This window comes from Canis aureus, chromosome 19 (genome assembly GCF_053574225.1).
Source record: "Canis aureus isolate CA01 chromosome 19, VMU_Caureus_v.1.0, whole genome shotgun sequence".
Taxonomy (NCBI): Eukaryota; Metazoa; Chordata; class Mammalia; order Carnivora; family Canidae; genus Canis; species Canis aureus.
Genome location: NC_135629.1, coordinates 16,167,497 through 16,185,360, shown reverse-complemented (window position 1 = coordinate 16,185,360; position 17,864 = coordinate 16,167,497). Strand labels below are relative to the sequence as shown.

Sequence of the window (17,864 nt, the reverse complement as noted above, 5' to 3'; positions counted from 1 at the left end):
TCACCAGCCTTGATAGAGTGTTGAATGTTCAAAAGAAAGATCCAAGTACCTATTAAATCATCAAATGCTATTGCGTGTTATGAAATCAGATGAAAGCCAATTTCTACGTTAGGGCAAGTCTGCTTTCCTGTACTTGGTTGAGGTTTGTAAGGAGAGATTACTCTGCTCCCCTAAGAAGGTTAAGCTGTCATCTAGTTAAATATGGACTTAAAATAATGCTGCCAAAGCAGCTGCCTCGTGTGATTGATGATGATGATGATGATGGATGATGATAGTTTTGAAATCAGTTTTGCAGGGAAAATTGCTATTTTTCTACTTTGCTGAAGTTGTAGTCTGGATTGGGGATTTCTTGTCATATTAGGTATCTTCTTTGATTAAAACAGAAACTGCTAAGGACTGTATTCTCCATCATAAAATAGCTTTAAAACTGAGCTATGGGGCAAATGTTTTTAAGTTGTTCTATACATATTACTTGAGTGACAGCAGTTATTCTGGGCTTCACAGTGTCATCTCATGGTGAATTGTGTTTTAGGGGACTAATAACAACCTATATCTAGGCAGAGAAGTGGTAGAAAATGTGGTATTTAGAAAATATAATAATAGTGGCTCACTAAAGTCTTCCAAGAATACTTACATATATTGATATGCAGTGTCCTCTTCAAGCCCCTCAAGGCTTATTTATTGGTTCTCTCATTTGGGTTACTCTTACCCCAGATATCTCCTTGGCTGAGTACCATACTGCTTTGGACCTCTACTCACATGTCTCCTAAGAAAGGTCTTACTTGATCATCATCTCTTGAAGAGTGACTGTACATATCTCCTCTGCTTTTTCTCGTTGCCACATGGCACTTTTCCTGATGTGTTATATATGTATTTCCTATTGTCTCTCTCCCCATTTCATATATTGTCCTACATGAAAGCAGGAGGAGGCTTACTTAGTGCTATAAACTGAAAATCTATAGAAGTTCCTGTCCTGGGGTACCTGGGTAGTTTAGTTGGTTAACAGTTTGCCTTCGGATCATGTTGTGATCCCTGGGGTCCTGGGATCGAGCCCCATCCCGAGCAAGGAGCCTGCTTCTCTTCTCCCTCTGCCTCTACCCTTGCTTGTGCTCACTTGCACACACCGTCTCTCAAATAAAATCTTCTTTAAAAAAAGTTCCTGTCCCACAATAAGTGTGCAATTAATAATTATTGAATGATTAGCTGAATGAATTAATCTTTATTTTATACATAGAGGGCTAAATAAAGTGTTCAAAATATTTTTAAAAGCTAATTAATGTCTGGCTCCAGAGTCAAAATTAAGCTTTTTGGTTTATTAACTCAAAATGCTTTTGTTTGTATATATACAAATAATACAACAAAATCAGCCCTAAAAAAGGAGACAGGATTCAGGGCTTGCTCAGGTGGAACATTTTGTATCCCATCACATACTAGAGAAAAGGAATCAATTTTGTTTCTACAAAATCACTGGTTAAACACTATTCCATACCATTCCGTTGTTTAAGCCCAAGCACACACTGGTCTAAAAAAGCTATTTTCAGAAAGGAAAAGAAAAGAAAACATAATCCCCCACCCCAGTATTTTTTAAAGGCTGATAACATTTGTATCACTGGGCAAACATGATCAATCAAAGCTTTACAAGCTTTATATGGGCTGCTTCCTTAACAAATGTGTTTTTTGTCTCAGTCATTCATCATATCTGGAAGTTTGGATGATGAGCTTGAGCACTCTCCTAGGTTAACCCTGAAAATAGCCACTTGGTGGATTTGTAAAGGGAAAAGCCTGTTAAAATGGCCAAGATATCCTTCTGACAACATAAAGTAGCGTATTGTAACCTATTTGTGTTGCCTAGATGTGGTGAAATTCAACTGAACTTTAGGAGGAGGATTTGTTATAATGGAGAAATCAGGTTATGAATGTAAAGAGCTGAATGTTGAAGGTATTCCCTTGAATCCTCCAAATACACAGGGAGTTTTCTAATGAAACTGAAGCTGCTAGCTAGCTGCTGAAAGCAAAATTGTCTGCTGTGTTGATTAAACTACCTTAAAAATTTTAGAGCCCCTTAAATAAACAAGATTGCTGCTGTCAGTATTACTACTTAGAGGGATTGATGGCCTGTTTAGTGGAGGGGAGAAGGAATGCTATGAAAAATAAAAAGTTGAATCATTGAAGGCAAGCATGTGGTATCACATCCAGAGAGCACTTCACATAAAGGTTTTGGTACAGTCATATCAGGTATCATGCTAAGACCTCTGAAATGAGATAAGGCACCAATTATATATCATTACATGACTACAGATATTTTGTTTCCCAGCTAAGTTAGTGCTTATGGAAGACAGTGGATAGACAGGTGAAAATAGGCTTATTTATCTTCTGTTGTAGAACTGGTAGGGCTTAGGCAAGAGGATCTGGCTCATTCATAGGGGGCAAGTTCAGACCTTATTCAGGTTAATAAGAACCCTGAGTGAGAAAAGCAGTAGAAACCACATAGATTGGGCAAAGGATTGAATGGAGGGAGAATGAAGAGATTCTGGAAGAACATGCAAATGAAATCCAATGAGTTGAAAAGAAATGAAATGGAAATTTGAGACCCTGAAAAGTAGGTGGGGAGTAGTTTGTCTCCCCACACTGTGGTTTTGGTTTCTGCTCATAGTACTGTTGTACCTCTTGCCATGGACATTTTCTTTAGAAGAACCCAGGAATACATTTATACCTTACCCCCTACATAATAAGTTCTTATAGAGCCCCGCTTTTAGATATTTTATTCTTTGCAAGATCCCTGGAGAGGGATTTTGAATAATTTTCAATTCCTGTGTAAGCTGGGCTGTGTGCCAGAAATGGATTTTAAAATAAGTCCTCTCTTAGTGTCTCCTAATCCCTTTCCAGAGATTTGCTCATTGCCCCAAAATGTTGTTTTCAACCCAAGTTTTGGGTTTCATAGAAGGCTCCCCTGAGAAAATAAGATATAACTGGCTCTTGTAATTTAACTTTTTTATATAAAATTATATTCATTTCTGTATCATCAATTAAAAAATAAAAGTATTTAATTTCACGAGACAATCTTAGATTTGAAAGAGCTTAAGACCAGGGATGAGGGTGCCTTAGATGGCATAGTCTGATGGGCATCTGCCTTCGGCTCAGGTCATGATCCCGAGGTCCTGGGATCAAGCCCCATGTAGGGCTCCCTGGTCAACAGGGAGTCTGTTTCTCCCTCTGCCCCTCCTCTCATCTCTTTCTCTCAAGTAAATGAATAAAATCTTAAAAAAAAAAAAAGACCAGGGATAAGAAGGGAGAGGCACTGTTTCCTTTTAAAGAATGTAGCTGAGGGGCAGCCCCAGTGGCCCAGCAGTTTAGCACCACCATCAGCCCAAGGCGTGTTCCTGGAGACCCGGGATGGATTCCCATGTCGGTCTCCCCGCGTGGAGCCTACTTCTCCCTCTGCCTGGGTCTCTGCCTCCCCCCTCTGTGTCTCTCATGAATAAATAAAGTCTTAAAAAAAAAAAAAAAAGAATGTAGCTGACACATAGCAAAATGGGATTCACACCCCCAGGTTTATGATCATATACTTTCTTGCAGGGAAAGTAGAATAGTGTTTCAGAACATAGGCTCTGCAGTTAAACAAGTTCATATTAAAATTTTACTGTAGCCATGTGACTGTAAGCAAGTTATTAACCCTGTAAATATTGCTTCATTATATATGAAATGGGGTTAACAGCTTTTGTCTTATGAATTTGAGGATTAAATGGAACAATAAGCATAAAACTTAGCACAATACCTAGCAAAGCATTAGAAAATATTCAGTATATGATAGTACACCTATGTTGCATTTTTGTTGCTGTGGAACAAATTACCAGGGTATAGAAATTTAAAATAACTCACGTTTGTTATCTCAAAAAATTCCATGGGCAAAGCGTTGGTATGTTTTAGTTGTGTTATTCACTCAGGGTTACATAATGCTAAGATTGAAGTGTTTGTGGGCTGTGTTCTTATCTGGAGGCTCATTTAGGGAAGTACCTGTTTCCAAAGTTCCTGAGATTATTGGCAAGATTCATTTCCTTGCAGTTGTGGAAATGAGGTCTTATACCCTTGCCTTGCTAGCTATCACCTAGACTCTGCCCTCAGGTCCTTGCTCTGTGGTGCCTAGCGTAAGTACCTTACAACACAGAGGCTTATTTGCTCATAGTCAGCAGAATATTTTATGTCACTTCAAACCTCTCCCTTTATAGAGTTTCTTTTAAGTTTTGGCCTGATTAGATCAAGACCATCCAAGAGAATCTCTTTTTTGAATAACTCAGAACTGATGGATTTGAGGCCTAAATCTTCTTGCCTGAGTCATATAAAATAGTCCAACCATGGGTTTGAAATGCATTCTGTTCATTGCTATACCCTCATTAATAGGAGGTTATTAGATGGTATGTGTAATGGGCACTGAGGAGGGCACCTGATGGGATGTTATACTATATGGGTATGAGCACTGGGTGTTATACTATATGTTGGCAAATTGAATTTAAATAAAAAAATAATAAATAATATTAAAAAATATATTGTGTGTGAATTCCAAGGGCAGGGATCTTGGGGTCTTTCAGAATACTGCCTTCTTCAGAGAAGTATCCTTGTTAATTGTCATTAATTCTTGCTCTTACCATACCGTTATCATATACTGCTTTTTTTTTTAATTTAAATTCAGTTTGCCAACATATAGTAAAATACCCAGTGCTCATCCCATCAAGTGTCCTCCTTAGTGCCTGTTACCCAGTCACCCCCATTATCATATACTTATTTATTATATATGTGTTTGTATTATATTTATATATTTTATTATTATATACTTCTTGAGCTTATGGTGGTTGAGGGCTCTAAAATGAAAAGTGATCATATGATAATAGTGGGAAATGAAACTATTTGGAAACTTTTGCTTGTGAAGAAATTTGCATTGCATCTCTCTATTTGCATGTTCATTTGTTCTGCACTGCATAATGATATTTAAAACATACTAAGAAAATATCAATTAGAATATAATTCTTAGGTCTTAGCAAGTTGTGAATGAAGACTAAAGTAGACAGTGATCATGGAAACCCAGAACATGATACTGAATGTTCAGCATAAAGCCTAGTAATTTAGAATAAAAACTTTCACTGCTTTTGCTCTAGTTCTACTTAATTGAGGAAAAGATTACTTTAAAAGAATAATTAGTAAAGGCACTTGAATATTTTATGCATAAACCCGAGGAAGAAAAGTTCTGCTTATGATGCTAAGTGTTGTCACTTATTTATACAGTGTCATTATATGAATATTTTCAAAATTCCTAATAGGAATGTCTTACTTCTTACCATAGAAAAGAAGCTAATGAAAAGCCATTTCTCCTGACTGGTTATTAAAATGTATTCTCTGTCCTATAAGCTGTCATTAATTTCCTGGTACACCTTGAATGTGCCACAAGCAATTTGTAATGGCATCAATTAACATTTGGGAAGTTGAGCATGGCCATCTAGGATATTAAATATTTGCTTCGGGAATGCTAATAAAATCCATCGACCTTATATTCTCAAAGTATTTGTTAATAATAACAGCAAAGTTAAGGGGTACCAGATATGTATTTAGATCCATTTTCCTCACTTCTACTAATTTTTGTGTTCCCATTTTATTCTGAACATTTTCACTATTGTTTACAGGTGAAAGTTGGGAAATAAGGCTTTCAAGGCTATATCACTAATGGTCTCTTAGAAAATAAGTTTTTGTGTCATCCAAGTCATAGAAGACTTTGGTAATAAAATGAAAACAAAGAATGAATTTACCCTTCCCTCACTTTTTCCTAGGGTCATTGCTATTTTTATGTTTGGGATTCATGGAAAGCAAGGAAATGAAATAATGCTTCAACCCTAGTGATAAAATATTACATAGTCTCTTCAATTAGGGTGACATGCTGGCAAAAAAAAAAAAATATATGGGTTTACTTTTAAAAGTTAATTATTTTTCTTGATTCACAATATCTTATATAGACAGGTTCCATATTTTTCTGTATATCATACACTGTGGATTCCATTGAAAAATAAAGTTGGTATAGTTTTATTGAAGATCTACCACAAAGCATAAACACTAAAAAGAAAAAAGTTTTCCCATTTTGAGCAATTGTCCAATTGATACATTCTTTTTCATTCAATGTGTTGTATATAATAAAAACAACTGTTTGGAAAATGAGTACCACAAATTCAGTTTCATTGACTTAATTTTATTTGCCTTATTTTGGCTTAACCCAATTCCAATCAGCACTATATGTATGGCAGTATAACCTGTGATGATTTCTGTTCATACTTTATATTCATGTGTGTAGGAATTGGAATACTGTTTGCATATAATAGGTGCTATCACATTACATATTAGCTTAATAAATGAACAGATTATAGATATCAAAGCCATTGGTCTCTAATGAAATGATTGAATTTTTTTCACTCCAACCTAATTGAATAATAAAAATTTCTTGGTAAAGTTCTTGATCAAAACTTAATGTGAGAGTCCTATTGGACATAAAATAGACTTCATTTCCAAATGGATCTTTAGCAAAACATTTAAATCTTTAAGTCACTTTTATTACATTTTTCGTATACTCTTCTGGGATCTTGTTATTGCTTCAGTAATCACTCATTTTGATATTTTTCAAACCTGTTTCCAAAATTTTCCAGAATTTGTATATTTAAAAAATGAAAGTTACTTTTTTCTTATTATCTTGCATTCCCATTGATTATGTTCCCTATATGTAAACAAGAAAAAGGAAGCAAAGATTAGAAGACATTCATTAGAAGTGAAATGATAATGCTTGTAATAATTTCAAATCATAGGCCATCACTTCAGTTATACCCCTTTATCTCTTAGAATAAAATATGTTCCTTTTTTCTGGGTTAAACTGTAGATTTAGTATAGCTGATGATTTTCCACTAGGAAACTTAAGTCAAATGCTTAACTAAGGTGGTTTATTTTACCTTTATTTTATTTTTAAAAATATTTTATTTATTTATTCATGAGAGTCAAAGAGAGAGAGAGAGAGAGAGGCAGAGACCTGTGCAAAGGGAGAAGCAGACTGTCTGCGGGGAGCCCTATGCGGAACTCCATCCCAGGAGCCCAGGATCACCACATGAGCCAAAGGCAGATGCTCAATCACTGAACTGAGCTGCCCAGGCATCCCGAGTAAGATGATTTAAATGACGAATCCTTTTTAAGTATATACTGGCTTGATTATAGTGTTTGGTGTTCCAATTGGTTTGTCATCCGGAGCACTATAAAATATTTAGTTCTTTTTGAAGTCACTACCACTGTTGACTAAAGACTTCAAAAACCAAGATTGTCTTGAAAACTACTTATTACTTCTTTGTTTTCATGTGGGTGTTTTATCTTCATTTAGTCTTTAACTTTTTATGCCAGCTAAGCTTATTTTTAAGTTTATTTCTTGTCCTTTTTTTTTAAAAAAAGATTTTATTTATTTATTTTAAAGAGATAGAGCCAGCAAGCATGGAGAGAATGAGAGAGAGGGAGAGAGGAGGAGGATCTCAAGCAGACTCCCCACTGAGAACAGAGCCTGACCTAGGGCTTGAGCTTACCACCTTGAAATCAGAACCTGAGCTGAAATTGAGACTTGGATGCTCAACTGACTGAGCCACCCAGTTGCCCCTTTTTCTTTTCCTTTAGAGACTATTATATTCACAAAGGAATATTAGACAAAACATGCAAAGCACAAAGGAAACTGCCAAATTTAGTATTTGCATGCTTACTTTTAGCAATTTATTTTTATTTTATTTTATTTTTTAAAAAAGATTTATTTATTTATTCATGAGAGACACAGATAGAGGCAGAGACCTAGGCAGAGGGAGAAGCAGACTCCTCGCCAGGAGCCCAATGTGGGATCCCGGGATCATGACCTGAGCTGAAGGCAGGCACCCAACCGCTGAGCCACCCAGGCGTCCCTACTTTTAGCAATTTAAATGGCCACTCCTAGAGTCAAGTCTTATTAGTTTGGCTTTCTGTTAGTTGAAGTTGACCAAAAGAACTAGATAATCCTAAATTTCCAGTGTATTTTTTACTGTATCATTGTTCTGACATATTAAAGAAATTGGTCTTTGGTCAGTGTTTTTAAAAGTGCTTAAACTACTTCTATTCTTGCTGCCTTTTTTTCTACACATCGGAATGAACAGTAACTTTATTTCAGAAAGAAATAGCCTTATTTCTCTAAAAATTTCTTATAGGGGTTGATTCTATATTATTTATGAAAAATGAGATAAAAAATTTAAAAAGGATCATATAATATTTTAGTAAAGCAAAGCAGAACAAATATTTTGCTATGTGATTTATGCTGTAATTCTAGAATTTCTCTTACCTATCCTTTTTGATAAATTCATTGCTGAAGAGTTCTGCTCACTAATTTTTCTTTATTTTCTTGAAACAATACAACTTCCTACTAATAATCTTTTCTTTAATGGAATTAGTTTGATCAGAATGTGCCAAGATTTAACATTTTCAATTGTATTTAACATCTTCAGTTGTATCAATTGCAGTTGATAAATGTCTTGTTATTTTCTGATACTGTGACTTAAGAAATTTCATTGACTATTATCACGGATTGTCTCTTTTTTCCTGTCTCAATAAGCATTTAGAAAGTTACTTCCTAATAAGTAAGATAGACCCAGATAGTTACTGGATGAAATATATTATGTTAGGATGAAATACTGCTTAAGAAATTAATTGGAGGGATCCCTGGGTGGCGCAGCGGTTTGGCGCCTGCCTTTGGCCCAGGGCGCGATCCTGGAGACCCGGGATCGAATCCCACATCGGGCTCCCGGTGCATGGAGCCTGCTTCTCCCTCTGCCTATGTCTCTGCCTCTCTCTCTCTGTGACTATCATGAATAAATAAATAAAATCTTTAAAAAAAAAAAAAAAGAAATTAATTGGAAAATGCTTTCCTCCATATTTAATCATCTACCCCTGCTAGGTACACTTTATTTGCTTAGGTTTGTGAACCTACCACCAATGCTATGAATTTTGAAATTCCTGGATCACAAACCCTGTATTTAATAATTCCATTCGCATAGCTTATTTCTCAGACCATTTCTGGAAACTCTGATCTTTATCTTCACAGATACCTTACCATCTCATGTCTTAGTTCCTGACCTTTTAAAATTTTATTTTTGATTATTTATATTATTCATATATTGATTTGCTCATTTCCCCCATTGAAATGTGAGATTTATGAGAGCAGAGACCTCATCATTCTCATCAACCACTATTTTTCAGTCCTTAACACATAGCTCGATATGAGGGATCCTAAAAAAACCCTAAAACATATAGATGTATATGTATAATATACACATATATATAAAGTATGGTTATTAATAACATATATATCAGGGACAATCATTATTAATATCATAAGAGGTATTATATACCTTGACACTTTCATTTATTATTTCATTTAGTGCTTGCAATCTCATGAGACACAAGTAATATTATATAAATAAGGACTTGGAAATGTAGGTAAATAATTCACTGAAAGCTTTTTTTTTTAAAAGCTATTTTGTACTACTAAGTGATATTTTAGTGATTAGTTTAAGTTTCAGACTTTTCTTTGACTTCAGACTCCATGTTTTTAACTACTCTTCTGCACATATTCCCTTTCTCCCCAACAACTTTTTAGGATTTGGCCATATGTCAACTTTTGGACATCAGCCTCGTTTATTTAGCTAATCTGTGAACACAAATTTGGAGTTCACTAACCATATGATAATAGAAAAGGGAGAGATCAGTGAACATTGTCACTAAAGTTAATGATAACATAGAACATTTGGACAGTGCCTTATCTCTTATAAAGAGATTTTCATATAAGTTCTTATTTACTTGTATAACCAGCTGGTGAATCTAATTTTTTTTTTAAGATTTTATTTATTTATTCATGAGAGACACATAGAGAAAGGCAGACACACAGGCAGAGGGAGAAGCAGGCTCCTTGTGGGGAGCCTGATGTGGGACTCGATCCCAGGACCCTGGGATCACAGCCTGAGCCAAAGGCAGGTGCTCAACCACTGAGCCACCCAGGTGCTCTGAGAAACTAGTTTCATCGTTAAAAATGTTCAATGCTGTGGCCAAAGTCTGTAGCTGGTACGTGAATAGCAGACTGAGATTAAAATCTTGCTATCTTTGCTTTCCTTCCCCTCCACTGCAATGTAATACTTATAGATAGTTTTCTTTTGTATAATTGGCAGAGCATTTGAGCCTCAGTTTCTTGTCCAAAACTGGAGATAGCCATTCTTTTACTTTCTATTACATAATGTAGCTATGTGATTAAATCAAGTTTTCTGCACTTCAGCATATTGACATTTCGGTCTAAAAAAGGTCTTTGCTGTAGGAGGCTGTGCTTTGTAGGTTTAGCAGATCCCTGGCCTCTACCAGTACCATTCTCCTAGTTATGACAACCAAAAATGTCTTTAGACTTCGCCTAATTTTTTGTCTCCCAGAAGAAGACAAATTTAAACCTCTACATTAAATTAAGATAATGAATGTTAAAATGTTTTGTAAATTTTAAAACGCTCTTCAAATTCAACATCTTAAAAAAAAAAAAAACCAAATTCAACATCTTATTAGATTGAAACTTAAAAACAACAAAAATGCACTGCAATGGATTAGGCAAGCAGGCAGAAGAGAAAACAGTGCATAGACATTAAGGACAAGAGTTGGCCACATACTGTTACTGCTTTGTGAAACCTCACTCATCTGGATTTTTGCTATAAATTTCTTGCTTTTGCATTATTCTAAGCAAATATTTAATGCTGCCTGTTAACAGGACTTCCCATTATAGATTTAAGTTTTCATTTCTTTATGAAATATTCTGCAGCATATTCACTACCATATGATGAATAATTAAAACTAAATTGCATTTGTCAAAATAAATGAACATAGCACATTTGGAGATAGAAAAATCCCTAATTTTTTCCTCACACAGTTTACTGCATATTATTCTTATTTGTGGTATTTGGTGCTATGTAGTGACTCAAACGTATTCAGAGTTAGAACATTTATGTCATACTGGTTTTTGTTGAGTTGAGATTTTAGAAGATGCCAATTAAATTTAAAGGCCTACGTGTTGGTTTGTCTACTACTTGCAGAGTAAAAATAAAAAGTCCTCTGAGGCAGCCTCATCTTAGTGACATGAACATGTTATGCTCATTCTGTTAATATCATGTCTGCTGATATTCATAAATAACATTCTAGTAAGAAGACACATTTATACTATAGGCTTTGGTGATGGGGCTTTGAGAAAGCTGTCCAAGAGATGAATGTGAGCATCTTCTCTGTCAAAAATTTTCTGTTTTATTTTAATGCAACTTGCTACATTTACCATCTGGGAGAGAAACTTGAGCATCAACACCAACTATTCCAGACTGCAGACATTCAAAAATTATATGGAATAGAGCAAATAGTGTAAGACAGACTTGCCTCATTGCTTTTCCCTTTCAGTGGCATATTGCTCAGATGTAGAAGTTAGTTGTTTAATTTTCAGACAGAACTGTGTACCTTGAGAATGGCTGGACATCTTCCATTTGTACTACTTTTTATTATTGTCAGAACTGATCAAATAAATCAGCCTGAGTATCTGTGTGTGGGATGCATGTTGAAAGTGATTTTATTTTTGCCCAATAAGTCCCAAACATGCTGTCGTCTTCATTTTATTTTCCCTTTCCCATCTTAGAGTGCCTTTTGCAACTTGCCTCACAAATCACATTGTCTCTACTTATTACCCAGGCCTTTCTCCAGCTGGTAAAATGCATTTTTTTCCCTCAGCAAGATTCAGTTTTTCCCTTTTCCTATTCCCTGTATGTTTCCCTTCACTTTTAATGTGAAAATTGCAAATATATTTCTAACCTCTTCTGTGCGACAGTTTCCATTTATTGAAAACTTATGCTACATGAAGTAATGTAGAGAGATCTAAAATGCTTCATCCATTTTCCGCTCTGTATCACCAACTCGACCAATTTTTCCGGATAATTTTCCTTTTCTTTCCAATTTTATCTGCATCATATAATTCAGGAAACTAAAAGCATTTTGTTTTTCCAGATTCATTATGTATTGCAGACTTTTCTGACTAACAGAAAAGGGCCAGAGCCTACTTAAACTTTTTTGTAGTTTTATATAAGAGGATAAAAATCCTCATGCTGGAGTAAGGAAAGCAATCTGTTTAGGTACTGAATGAAAAGAATAGTAGGCTTTATAAACTTGGACTTGTCCTATAACCTCTCTGTGCCAAATTCTTTTGTATATAATGAGAATTTATCATCTATCCTTTTCCTGCCTAGAGGATTTTTGAGGTTCCCAAATGTGAGATATACAAAGATGTAAAATGTTTTTGAAATTCCATGTTATTTTACTTTGCCAATCTACTTTTTTTCCCAGAAATTTTCCTGATAACTATCCCATCAGATACTTTAGAGTTTAAAATAACTTTTCTGTTTTATAGTAAGTTAGGTGGAGTTAGATATAAGAAAAAGAAAGTCCATAACAGCAGAGACTTAAATGAGATAAGAGTTGATTTTTCTCTTTCAAGTAAAAGTCATAGCAGTTAATCCAACACTGCTTTGGGGTTGCAAGATGTTAGGAATCCAGGCTTTGTCATACATTGCCCTTATATTTGTGTTTGCAGGTAGATCGTTGATGTCATAGGTACATTCTAAGCAGCAAAATGGAGAAAAGAAACAATTATTTTCTCTTAATGAAAGTAGTTGCTGTGCTGCTCTGATTAATCCTATGGAGCAGAACTTAGATTGCTTCATGTGGCTGCAAAGAAGCCACTCTTTTTTTTTTTTTTTTTAAAGAAGCCACTCTTGTGGTTATGTGCCCAGCTAAAATTTCTGTCTTCTACGAAAATAAGACTAGCAATATTTTTCTCATAACATTAATTTTAATTTAAAAATAAAATATTTCTGAGTAGACTGTGAACTCCATTTGGACAGGGACTAGTATAATAAAAATAGTTTGGCAATGCCAGTCTTAGTGGCAAGAAATATTCAACAAATCAACAAGTATTCATTGAAAATGTACATGGAGAGAATATTTTTCTTAAATGTGGAATATGACTAAAAATGAAGCTGATTTTTTTAACTTAAAACAGTTGTACCAAGCCTTTCCTTTTCCTTCATTAATCATTGAACATCCTATGTGCTAAGTACTGTAGTCTGATTAGTATAGTTTTTCTTACACTGGCAACTGTGATACAACCATTTATCAAGTTAGGTTTTGGATTCCTCTTTGGAAATGACTTTCAGACTAATGTTTCAAGACACATAAGAAAAACAGTCTCATCATTACTAATTTTAGTCTTTACATCTGCTTTTTTCCTATTTTGCTCTGGCAGTATTTTGACTCTCCTTAAAAAAATCCCATCTACCCCCATAGGATTGAAATTTGGTCCCCTTGGAGGATTTTTAAATAAAGGCTGTTAGCTGTGATTGAGGCTCTCATACTTCTGAGACAGGTGCCTTAATGTCCTGGGATCAGATTAATTAAATGTTTCATTTAGTGAGCGCTGTTGTTGAAGAATTTATAATACCTTCTGTGCAAACTGATTCATTGGTAAAGAACAGCATTGCTATTTTGAGTGTTCTAGAAATGTCACAATATTGGAGGCTTCTCAGAAGGCTTGTTGAAGAATTCTCACAGGGGAAAGGTCATTGGTAGTAACAACAGCTGCCATCACAGTCAAGTGGTTTGCTTGGCTTGAGGATTGTAGATATGAAAAGAGTGGGGCCCTCTGATAATGAAACCAAAGATGAAATTGCCAAAGTTATTTCTGTGTCTCTTCAAATACAAGCTTGCAGTGGTATGATCCACCTTATTATTACTGAATTTTAAGAGGAATCCAATTAAGAATTAAATGAATTTGTTGGCATGGATCTGTCTTGTCTCATAGAAACAAAGATGGTACCAGGGGAATTTCTCTTTCAGGAATGTAAAGAGCTTCTGATGAGTGAACTTTGCCTGTGTCTAAAAGATAGCATTCACCTCCTTTCCTGCTTCCTATGCCAGACATTACTAGGGTAGAGGGGTGGAAATTTAGTGTGACAAACACTGAAAAAACCATTTCCTGAGGTTATACTGTCTTTTACTTAAGAAATGAGTAGGTTTTCATTGAATTGACCTGTGTGTTTATAAACGAAGCATAAATATCTCCTCTTCTCATAGGAAGAGGACTATTTCAAAGGGCCATTTTCTTTCCTAACAAAGAAATTCATACTGGAGACAAATCAGCAATTTCACAGCTGGTTTGTAAAATCCTGAAATGATGTATACAATTCAAAGCAGGAGAGATTCATTTGGAATGAAAGGAATATTTGAATTGCATCCCAATTTCTAATAAGATATTGTTTCATGGTTCTACAATATTTTAAACATGTCGTGTGTATTATACATGACAATTTTGTCTTATCTATGACTCAGGAACTTTTTGAGAATATGACAATTTGAAAGTACAGAATTGTAGGATTAGATGGAGCTGTATCATCTAATCCATCTAATCCATACTTTTCTAATCCCTACTTTCCCCACTTGTAATTGACCGTTCTGATCCTCCTCTCAAACATTTCTCAACATGTATGTGAAAACACCCATTGTTTCCTAAGGTGATCAGTTATATTATTGGAAATGAGTAGATTTTCTTACATAACATTGAAAATAACACCACTTTGTTTTAATTCTGCCACCTGGGGTTGTATGGAAACAATGCTTTCCATTTTACAAATAACAGTCCTTAGGTATTTCTATATTGTAATCAAGTCTGGAACCTGTTGACTCTTGGGTGAGGGTTGTGGCAATGGAGGTGATGAGAACTGATAATATTTTGAGTATATAGCAGCAGTAGTTTGAAAGTATAGTGCACAGGAATTGAACATGGAATGGATGTGAGCTCTGAGAAAAATAGGAGTCAGTGTTTTGGCCCAAACATTTTATTATGTGCTCAATGTACTGTGTTTGCTATTAAAGCACAATCAAATGTGCATTCACATGATTATTCTATGCTACAGATCAGGGATTTTCTCTAAGTCTAAAAGAATGTTTACTATACCTCTCTTATGGAGAAACAGAGGGTTCCCTTTCTTGCCCTTCCTTATGTTTTGATTGGTGAGAGTAGTCTTACATATTTATTATGGTTCAAATATTAGAGATTTAACACTCAGTTTTAAGTCTAGAAATATGCTTTTGAATATCCAGTATTTACATGAACGTGATTCCAGAGTACTTAGAATGAGACAGTCTTTGATAAATCACCAGGGGAAACATTTTTAGTCCAGAAATCTTATACCGCAGTTACTGTTGCTAAATTTTAAATTACCTTGAGATCAAGAATTTGATTCTTCTACACAGTACCTGTTGTATAATAAGAACTTAGTGTATTCAGGCTGAACTGTTTTTAAACTACAGCCAGAGTCTATAAGGGAACTTGTTTTATAAATTAGATTCTAGTTAAAGTATAACTGTGTCTATATCTATATCTGTATGTATATATCTTCTGGGAAGAAAATAAAGAACTAGTCCTGAAAAATCTCAGTTCTTTGTATTTTGCAACTCTGTTTTCTGCTCTGTCAGCTATGTGAATGCAAATAACATGTGCCTAAAGTTAAAATGTGTAGGTTATGTGCGACAGGAGTCTCTGGTATATTTCACCCTTAAACTCTAATCTCTAGGGTGATAAGAAGTTGCTTCCCTCCAGTTTTTACATGCAGAGAGGAAATTAGGTGGCTAATAATCCTGTGATAAACTGGTTTCTCCACATCCATGAGGTAGTAGGGAAATATTAGTGCCGATGTAACAGATTAACTAAATAGGCTTCTGTGTAAATGTGGATGCTTTAGTTGCCTTGCCAGTAATAATGCCAGGCTGCCTTGGGATAGATATAAACCCAGACTGAATTCCGAATGTGGATGTGTCCCTCAAATGAGCAAAGTTTTCAAAGGTGTGCCCTTCAAACAAGAGCAGAAATAAACTGCACATTGAAAGAAATAGCACTCACAGGCCTTTATTTAATTAATGGTTAGTATGGTGGTGATTGCACAAATTCACTACATTAAATTTAATCAGGAATGTTTCTGGCATGTGGGTGGCAAGCCTACTGATTAATTCATTCATATTCTGGAAATAATATATGTTCTCCTGGATGAATTTCCAGTTTGGCTATTCCACAGTATGCATTTCAGCATCTCTCAATGGCTTCTTTGTTCACCATCTCAGCCGAAGTCATACTTGATGCTGTGTGCTGGTTAGCTCACCACACCAAAAATGATCAACAGGAAATGGCACCATTTCAGTTCACCTGTGGGAACAACACCAAAGGAATGATTTAGATGGCTGTAGACATTTCAGAATTCTGATTATCACCCATTTGAATTTCCTTAAGAAATCAATTAGAGGTAAGAGAGATCATGATACAATGATACTTTGGAATAATTAAACCTTTCTCAGTGTGGTTCTAAAACTGGTTAAATATGTGATGTTAACAGATTATATTAAAGCTCTAAGTTTTGGAGTAGAAAAGAAACTAGATGGACTATAGAGTCAACTCCCTTATTTAAAAAATAGTGAGAAAACAGAGAAGCTAAGTCATAGTTTTTGAGGTGAAAAGATAAGTTACAGTAGAGCTTTGACCTCAAGACTCCTAGTTTGCTTACTGATCTCCATAGCCAGTAGAAAGTGGGAGGTGTGTGGTGTGGGGTGTTGTTCCTAGACATTTGGGGGACCGAGAGAAGTAAAGGAATGTGTGATATATATAATCAACATACATATCTATATCTATATCTATAGATATAGATATAGATATAGGATCACCCCATGTGAACAGTCATTTGGTTGTATGTGTGGGGATGCGATAGGAGTACTTGTTACGCCATAAGGGTCACCAACTTTCCTTATTTTCAAAGGTATTTGACAGAAGACTCTGGGCAGAATTGCTGGAAAGGTCTCTTAATGTGCACTGTATCTATATTCTAGACAGTGACAAGGAGGAGAAAGAACATGGTTCATTGTGATCATTTTCTGGCATTAACTGTGTGATTTGCTTGAGGAAGACTGAAATATACTGTGACAGAAAATGGATCTTAGAACAACTTAGGGTAATTGCATTACTTTGGAGAGTCCTGGGAATCAACAGACCATTGCTCAGTTCCTTTTCTTCTAACTCATTTCTCTTAGTCCAGTAGCTTCCTGAAGTATGATTGTTTGGTATGCAAATCAGCAATCATTACATATGTGGGTATTAGCAACTCATAGGTTTATAGGCTATATCTGTTTTCTCTTAAAAGAATTCTCTGAGGTTGAATATCAGTTTTTCTTTTTAGAAATCTGACTGTTAATTAGGGCAGTTATTAGGAACTTAGGGATCTATCTGCTTTTAGTGTTAAATTGTAGCAAAAAGAGTGCAGATGATAGAAAAAAAAATCTTGCCATGTTCTTGAATGTGCCTTCAGTTTTGTGGACATGGTCATGATTTTGAAGACATTTACCTGGATTCTGCAGCCGCAGTGCTAAGTTCCATTTGTGTTTCTGCAGTGACTCCCTGTGTTATCTTACTCTACTTCTATAACCTTTCTTTACTTCCATTTCTTAATTTGCTAAATAGAGATAATAATAGCACCAATATCCTACATCAAATAGATAAAATAGAAAACTGAGAAATACATATGTATATTAATGTTTCATGAACTATAAAGGTAGTATTGAAAATTATTATAGAAATAATTAATAGTGAAGGAAAAACATTTTGGAATATAAAAGTGAGAAAAATCTAACTCATACTTGATGCAAAATAAATTCTAGTGGCTCTAGAGTGTTTGTGAAGAAAG

General features: G+C 35.1%; 1 protein-coding gene and 1 long non-coding RNA gene across 11 annotated transcripts in view; one reads left to right on the top strand and one right to left on the bottom strand.

Annotated features, from left to right (window-relative positions):
* Positions 1–17,864, top strand: part of CNTN4 (contactin 4) — a 927,650-nt gene that overhangs the window by 143,174 nt on the left and 766,612 nt on the right. For 2 of the 10 annotated variants that reach the window (XM_077858023.1, XM_077858027.1), the window contains exon 1: positions 13,691–13,852. The exons of the other annotated variants lie outside the window; for them this stretch is intronic. The gene's annotated coding sequence lies outside the window, so the exon portion shown is untranslated. Of the gene's footprint in view, positions 1–13,690; positions 13,853–17,864 lie in introns of those variants that run through there. 10 annotated transcript variants of the gene reach the window in all.
* LOC144291188 (uncharacterized) lies at positions 12,546–13,611 on the bottom strand. The gene is made up of 2 exons (XR_013358517.1): positions 13,497–13,611; positions 12,546–12,703 (listed from the first exon to the last, which is right to left on the bottom strand). It is a non-coding gene; the product is annotated as an uncharacterized LOC144291188 (long non-coding RNA).